Below are 8,518 nucleotides of genomic sequence, written 5' to 3' on the forward strand. Positions count from 1 at the left end.
GACAGAGGAGCCGGGCGTGCTGCAGTCCACGGGGGTCACAGAGTCAGACAGGACTTAGCAATGGAACAAGAACAACAAATGGGTCACAGAGACCATCCTTGGAGCAACGTGGGAAGACTGTCCGTGTTGTGGATACAGGAAGCAGCCGTCATCGTAGGAAACTGTGTTGTTGCCTAAACTCCACAACTGATGTCTGTTTTATTCCTTTACTCTTATTTGTGCAGTTTTGTGGGTAAGAAATTATAAATATGTGGGTTCAACTCATCACATGTAACCAAAAATAAACTAGTTTTTCAAAGCGGGAGATATTATTAAGATTATAATTGAGGGAGATATGGAGGATGAGCCATTAGTGGGTAAAATTGCCACACTGCCTTGTTTTATATTTGGGTTCATCTCTGCAGAGGGTTGGACAAGACTTAGAGACTAACCCTCCATCGCCGCCACCACCACCACAATGGAAAAAAAAAGTTTTAAAAACCTTGAAATACCAAGCAGTCAAAAATATAACCGAATTTATTCCATGCCAATTGAATTACTCATAGAAATCTGACAGTTAGGGCTACAGCCTACCTGCTACCCTGAAACCCTGACTAACACAGATGAAACTCTACCTGCAATTTCTATTAAAGGAATGCTGGGCATTCAAACTGAATTTTCTGGGACTCACTGTTTTCTGCATTTTTTACTTTTCATGTTGTTAAGAAGAAAGCTTTGGCCAGAGGCAATGGTCTGGCATGAGAACCTGATCTACAGATGCTTTTCTCAATGGTATGAAGAGAATATGTTCTTAATAATGCAAACATTGCAAATTGATTGGGTAAGTCAGCCTTTTTTAAGGTTGGGACGAAGAATAATCGGAGGTATAATATTTGATGAAACCCATTTGTAACCATTTTGCTTTTAGCAGTGGATGGGTGACTAATGTAATAAATGCAAAATCTCTGTTTGGTTTTTATACAGTCTTACCACAATGACAACTGCTCTGCTATCAAACCATCAACCCTTCCTCTTTCAGTTTTCATGCATCACATTTCCATTGATTTTCAAGGAGAATCACATTCAGTGTGGGTTTCTGAAGGGCAAAATATCTACAATGGTATTTTAAAGTGAATAGCTTTTACTATTTTATGCTGCAGTTGGAGAGAGACATTTATGGAGAAAGTAAAGATCAACCTAGTTATTAGTGAAACTGATCTATGTGGTTGTCATGGGAGACTTTGTATTTATTTATAATATTGACATCTATCACTGCATGATTATCCCTGCATAAAAGGTAAAAAGACAGATGGATTTGGTCCACTTCCACTCAACTTTATTATTACACTTTGTTGTCGTTTAGTCGTTAAGTCATGTCTGACTCTTTGCAGTCCCACAGACTGTAGCCCACCAGGCTCCTCTGTCCATGGGACTCTCCAAAGCAAGAACACTGGAGTGGGTTGCCATGCCCTCTTCCAGGGGATCTTCTCAACCCAGGGATCGAACCCACATATGCTGCATTGGCAGGCAAATTCTAAACCACTGAGCCACCAGGGAAGCCCCATTATTATTATTATACCACTGTTCTTAATAAAATAGCATTATTTATAGCCTTCCATAGCTATATACTATTTTATAGATACAGAGCATGCTTTTATACACAGGGATGTTATATCAATATCAACATTGACCTACATGAACTAGATGGCCTTGCCAAGGCAGTCATGGTAAAGAACCTGCCTGCCAATGCAAGAGATGCAGATTTGATCCCTGGGTCAAGAAGATCCCTTGAAGAAAGAGATGGCTACTGTCTCCAATATTCCTACCTGGAGAATCCCATGGACAGAAGAACCTGGTGAACTACAGTCCATAGGTTCACGAGGAGTTGGACACAACTGAGCGTCTGAGTACGTGTGACATAGATACAGACAGCTCACTCGCTTATCTAGATATAAAGAAGTTATCTAGACTTATAATGAATGCATTTCTTCCAGGTAATTCCTGATTGTCCGCAGTTGCTCATGGCTTACTAATATGATGACTTAAATAGTTTCAAGAAAAAGAAAAATATATCCTAGAATAAAGAAATTGCTTTTCAGCTTTAAATTTCAAAATACAGTTTTAGCAGTGTCAGTCAGCTGAAAATGCTGATGATTTGCAAGAAAATGAATCTTGAAAGAGCAAAGTGTCTTTCAGTTATTCTACACACATCAAGGGCAAAAGATAGTATTGTCCTTGTGGTTCTGTTACTAACTTTTATGGCCTTTAAATAGACTTATTAGAAACTGCCGGAGAAGCCAATGGGGACCCACTCCAGTACTCTTGCCTGGAAAATCCCATGGATGGAAGAGCCTGGTGGGCTGCAGTCCTTGGGGTCTCGAAGAGTTGGACACGACTGAGCAACTTCACTTTCACTTTCATGCATTGGAGAAGGAAATGGCAACCCACTCCAGTGTTCTTGCCTGGAGAATCCCAGGGATGGGGGAGTCTGGTAGGCTGCCATCTATGGGGTTGTACAGTTGGACATGACTGAGGCAACTTAGCAGCAGCAGCATTAGAAACTGAGGTCAAATCTTTGGCAGAAGACTCCAAAATATACTGAGAGACAGGACCTGGACCCTTGGCCATCCCTAATTAACACCATAAAAGTAGCCCCACCAGCACCCTGAAGAGCTTCCATTTTAACTAAATTCCTGTAAGAATTAACCTATCATATTTCTTCTCTTTATTTTTCTATTGTCTATTCAATCTTCACTGATAAATTGTTAAAAGCAAATTAGCTTTGTGGATAATCTGCAGCAGCATATTGTCAGAGGGGCATACCTGTTTCAGACACGTCCTCACTTTAAGAGAAGATCTGTGCAAAGGATTTGGAGAGGAAGGGTTATTGTCAGGTTACAGGGCAGTTCTATTTTTAAATTTCTTGAGGACTCTCCTTCCTGTTTTCCACAGTGGCTGTGCAACTCTGTATTCATGTGAAGGTCCCTTTTCTTCATGCCCTTGTTAACGCTACCATCTGACCCCGGGATTCCCACTTCTGGGTGAGACAATGAAAGAAATTACATCCGTGCCTCAAAGAGACACTGGCAGCCCATCTTCATCGCCACGTTATTCACACCAGCCAAGGTACAGAAACAATCTGTGTTCATCAGTGAGTAATGCATAAAGAAAGTGGGCTATATGTAAAGTGGGCTATCTTATCCATATATATGCATAAGAAAGTGGGATATTATTCAGTCATTAAAAGCAAGGAAATCATGCCACCTCCAAAAATATGATTACCTTGGAAGACAGACAAAGAAAGACAAAGACAAATACTACATGATTTCATTTACGTGTAGAATCTAAAAACATCAAAGTTTTTAGATGTTTGGACAATGATTGCCAGGGGCTTGGAGGTGGAGTGAAGGAAATAGGGAAAATGTTGGTCAAAGGTTCAAACTTTCAGTTACAAAATGCGTACGTTCTGGGACTTTCCTGGTCGTCCAGTCCTTAAGACGTCACCTTTCAATGCGGTGGGTGTGGGTTCAATCCCTAGCCCAGGAGCTAAGTTCCTGCATGCTTCATGGCCAAAACATCAAAACAAAAAACAGAAGCAATATTGCCACAAATTCAATAGAGAGTCTTCAAATGGTCCACACTTAAAAAAATGTACAAGTTCTAGAGATCCAATATGCACCATGGTGACTGTCGCTATTAATACTGTATTATATACTTGAAATTTGCTAAGAGGATAGATCTTATACATTTTCCCCACACAGAAATGGGTTTATATTTGAGATGATGAATGTGTTAACTACCTCAGTTGTGGTAATCATTTCACAGCATACACATACATCAAACCGTCATGCTGTTCACCTTTGTTGTTACTTAGTCGCTGAGTCGTGTCCGACTCTTTTGTGACCCCATGGACTGTAGCCTGCCAGGCTCCTCTGTCCAAGGGATTTTCCAGGCAAGAGTACTGGAGTGGGTTGCCATTTCCTTCTCCAGGGGATCTTCCTGACCCAGGGATCTAACCCATGTCTCCTGCATTGGCAGGTGGATTCTTTATCATCTGAGCTGCCTGGGAAGCCTTCTCTATACCTTAGATATATACAATTTTCTTTTGTCCATTACACCTCAATAAAGCTAGATATAAAAGGGAGCATCTATTTACAGATGGGGTGGGAAGAGGGACAGGGACCATTGAGGGGTGCTGAAACATTTATGGGTGAGCGATACTATTCAGGGGTTCCCACCTCCCAGCTTGAAAGGGTAGAGCAAGGCATTGCCTGTAACCTGGCGGGCACAGTAGCCCCAGCAGAGGGGCCATCCCGAAGGAGCTGTGGCGTAGGTAGGGGACACAGATATGTATCACCGATATTGCAGCCCAGCCGAGAGCAATCAGGGAAATAAACATGCCTGTCTCTCTCTTTACACTCTTCTTCTCCTGTCAGTGCTGCCTGGTGACCCAACCCAACCCGAAGCTACAGACCCAAGGAACTCAGGTAAAGCCACGCTGTGAGGTCGGATCCAGGTGGGGAAAGAGAGATAAGGGCAGAGCGTGGAGTCTAGTCACAGGGAGAATCCCCAGCAGAGCAACTGGATCCTGGGTGTGGAAAATTCCTTCCTATTTTAAGAGTAAGAGCAGCTGAGAATTGCTCATTCACAAAGCCAGAAATAGACGACTCATTGAGTAATTTCTAGGGCACGGCAGCACCCACTCGGACCGGGATGCGTTACTTGGCATTTCGTGCTGTGGCCTTTTAATGGATGGGTGTACCTCAGAAGGCTCGCATAAATTGCCTTTGGTCTGGGTGGCCAATGAAATGTCTAACCAGAGGCTGGCAAAATTCAGCATACTAGTTTCTGGAAAATGGACAGATTTTTAAATCATGCTCATTCAAAGTTTCAAAGGCTGTTGCTTAATTTGTCAGTGTGTCTTCAAAGACACAAAGACGTTGACAGACTCTCTGTATTATCTTTTCCCCTTCAATTATTGAACCAGCATTTACAAGTAAAGGGAAGCATCATATTTGAATACAAGCATTTATCAGAATGTGTATTTTTGTTTATTCACCTTTGTGCTTCAATAGTCTTATAGGAGGTAATTTTAATATCATCAGAAAATAAAAAAATGCAAGCTCATGTTAGTACAACTTACATTTAAAGAATAAAATTACATGTGTTTGTGTGTCTCACTGATGATTAGGGTAGTTTTATGCCTAAATAGGTGAATGAAAGATTAATACTTCAAAAAGACAGACTAAAAGTAATTTAATTTTCTGCTTGGTTTCCTGAATGATAGTGATGTACCCACTACCTTTTATGACGGTCCTTTTATTAAAAAAAAAAAAAAACCAACTTGGGGTCCCCAAGTTACATAAAATAGTGGTTAGATAGCAGAAAGCAATTATAGGTTAAGTATGCCAATCCAGTATTTCACAGATACCTTACAGGCTCTGCTTTAACTTCTTTTAGGGACATGTCCTTGTTGCTGCTTAGTCATTCAGTCGTGTCTGACTCATTCTGCAACCCCACAGACAGTAGTATGCCAAACTTCTCTGACCATGGGATTCTCCAGGCAAGAATACTGAAGTGAGTTGCCATTTCTTTCTCCAGGGAATCTTCCAGACCCAAGGATTGAACCAAGGTCTCCTGCATTGCAGGTGGATTCTTTACCACTGAGCCACCTGGGAAGCCCAGAAACATGTATAACATCTTGCTAATAGACCAAGCCACGTTATAGCAAATGTTTGTCTTGCTGATACTTAAAAGCATATATGATTTGAGCCGTACAAAGTTTTGATATATGTAGTAACAAAATTTGACAAATAATTACAGGCCAGTGTAATTGTATCACTCCCCAGGAATTTCTCTGAGCTGATGGGTAGCTAAACTATCAGAATGTTGAGTTGTCTCGTGGCATTCAGCAGTAAGAGGCTGTGAAGTTCTGGATCATCCTTGTCATTCTTGTTTCAAAGCTCCCCAGCCAGTCTTAAGTTCTAGAATGTTAATGTGTATCCACAGCTAAACATAAAGCCTCTCCAAATCCTCACATTATTCAACTTTCCTGTGCCACAGTTTAAACAGTAAGAGCTGATGCCTACCCTACACAAGCCACACGTATGTGTCTACTAGTGATTTCTCCCCGTGATTTCAATCATTTTAACATCTTTTCTGTGAAAGAGCTAACTCAACACTGATTCTGTACTAAAATATAATATCTATGACCATTTTGAAAAAAAAATATTTGAATGCCATGGAGATTTGTTTAAAATCCTATAAAAATAATTGCCTCTTATTAAAAACATTGAAGGAGTTTGACTGTTTGGGCAGAGATGAAGTAAGGGAGCTGAAATCCTGTAACAGAGTGAGGAGTCAATAAAATGTTATCTCAGACTAACAGAGTCTGGCAACTTCTGTTTTCTTTTTGCAAATTCTGTCTGTGGTGTTACTGCAATTAGGCCAAATAGATGTCCTCTGCAATAATATCATGATGGTACCGTGACAGATGGCATGCCACTGGGGCCAGTGTCTGGGAAGGAGCATGAAATTTCAACTCTGTCTCCCTGTGTCTACTAAGGCTAAGGGCTCAATAGTCTTTATTTCCTTTCTTCTTTCTTTCTTTCTTTTTTTCTATTTTTTAAACATATGCCGCAATCATCCAGGTCAGGGGTTGGCAAAACTTTTCTGTAAAGCGTCAGACTGTAAATATTCTTGGCTTTGCAGCCAGATGGTCCCTTTAGGACCAGCGCAAAGCAGATGCTTTGCCCTGCTGTTGCCGTGAAAGCCGCCATAGGCAATCCATAAATAAAGAAGCCTAGAGCAGTTTTTCAATAAAACTTTATTTAAAAAAACAGAAAAAGGGTCAAAATTACCTGGAGACTGTAGTTTGCCTGTTATTGGTACCTCATCACTTTTCTCCAAAGTGTTGAGAATACAGAGAACTAGCTTTTTCACGGAGTTAAAAATTGCTCTTAACTGTCTTTGAAATCTAAAGTAAGTAGAATATGACTATGTGCTTGTGCTAAGTCATTTCAGTCATATCCGACTCTTTGTGATCCCATGGACTGTAGCCTCCCAGGCTCCTTTGTCCATGGGATTCCCCAGGCAAGAATACTGGAGTGGGTTGCTATGCCCTCCTTTGTAATAGAGTGAGGAGTCAATAAAATGTTATCTCAAACTAACAGAGTCTGGCAACTTCTATTCTCTTTTTGCAAATTCTGTCTTCCCAAAGACCCTTCTCAGAGGACCTTCCCAACCTAGGGGTTGAACTCACCTCATCTATGTCTCTTGCATTGGCAGGTGGGTTCTTTACCACTGGCCTGGGAGGCCCCAGATTATGACTGTACAGATGCATATGAGCTCTTAGGAAGAGGTCTACAAAGTGCTTCATTAGCACCTGCCCATAGGAAGAAACTCTAGCAAAGCTTTCCACCTGTATCCATGTGGGCTCCTGCTAAGCTTCACCAACATCCTTACACAGTTTAAACACCTGATAGTTTCTGGGTGTCTTACATCTTAATAATCTCCCCCTATATAATTTTTTTTTTCAGGAGAAGGCAATGGCACCCCACTCCAGTACTCTTGCCTGGAAAATCCCTTGGATGGAGGAGCCTGGTAGGTTGCAGTCCATGGGGTCGCTAAGAGTCGGACATGACTGTGACTTTTCACTTTCATGCATTGGAGAAGGAAATGGCAACCCACTCCAGTGTTCTTGCCTGGAGAATCCCAGGGACGGGGGAGCCTGGTGGGCTGCCGTCTATGGGGTCGCACAGAGTCGGACACGACTGAAGTGACTTAGCATAGCATAGCATATAATTTTTTATCATGTCCCAAATACCCATCCTGCTTGCATCATAGCAAAATAAGATGTTTTAATTTAGGAAATATTTATGGTTTTATACTTGGCCTTCACGATGTGTTTCCAACAGTGATGCTTATGGTGTCTTAATATGAGAAATAATTAACTCTTATGCTAGTTTTACTCTTTTCTGACAGGTCTATTTTTCATGTATTTGAAGAGACTGGAAATGAAAAATCCCAATTCAGCTAACAACAACTTTTATCATCTTGTGCTATCTGCTGAGTGTGTCTGAAATGTGATGTTTTCATTTGTGAGATGAGAATAATAAATTATTATGTTTCTGAAATGTAAGTGAATTTTCATGTAAAGAGCTTAGAAAAGTTATTTGTATGCAGTAGGTTAAATAAATCGGGCTTCCCTGGTGACTCAGATGGTAAAGAATCCACCTGCCAATGCAGGAAACAGGGGTTCAATCCCTGGGACAGGCAGGTTCCCTGGAGAAGGAAATGGCAACCCATTCCAGTATTCTTGCCTGGAAAATCCCATGGACAAAGGAGCCTGGGCTGGACATGCCTTAGTGACTAAACCACCACCACACTACCAACATATTTAATTAGCTAAATAAAGATGCACATATCATCTGACGACATCACCACATGACATCATTTCATTCCATATTTAGAAAAATATAAAGGCAGAAATATATGGCATCAAGCTCCTAGAGAATCAAATTCAATAGAAGTCACGTCA

At 41.1% G+C, this 8,518-nt stretch overlaps 1 long non-coding RNA gene across 1 annotated transcript; it reads left to right on the plus strand.

The window, feature by feature from the left end:
- Nucleotides 1–2,895: 2,895 nt before the first annotated feature.
- LOC104975158 (uncharacterized) lies at nt 2,896–8,135 on the plus strand. Its single transcript, XR_001494409.3, has 5 exons — nt 2,896–3,105; nt 4,416–4,466; nt 5,440–5,556; nt 7,518–7,581; nt 7,963–8,135. It is a non-coding gene; the product is annotated as an uncharacterized lncRNA (long non-coding RNA).
- Nucleotides 8,136–8,518: the final 383 nt, after the last annotated feature.

Source organism: Bos taurus, chromosome 19 (genome assembly GCF_002263795.3).
Source record: "Bos taurus isolate L1 Dominette 01449 registration number 42190680 breed Hereford chromosome 19, ARS-UCD2.0, whole genome shotgun sequence".
NCBI lineage: Eukaryota > Metazoa > Chordata > Mammalia > Artiodactyla > Bovidae > Bos > Bos taurus.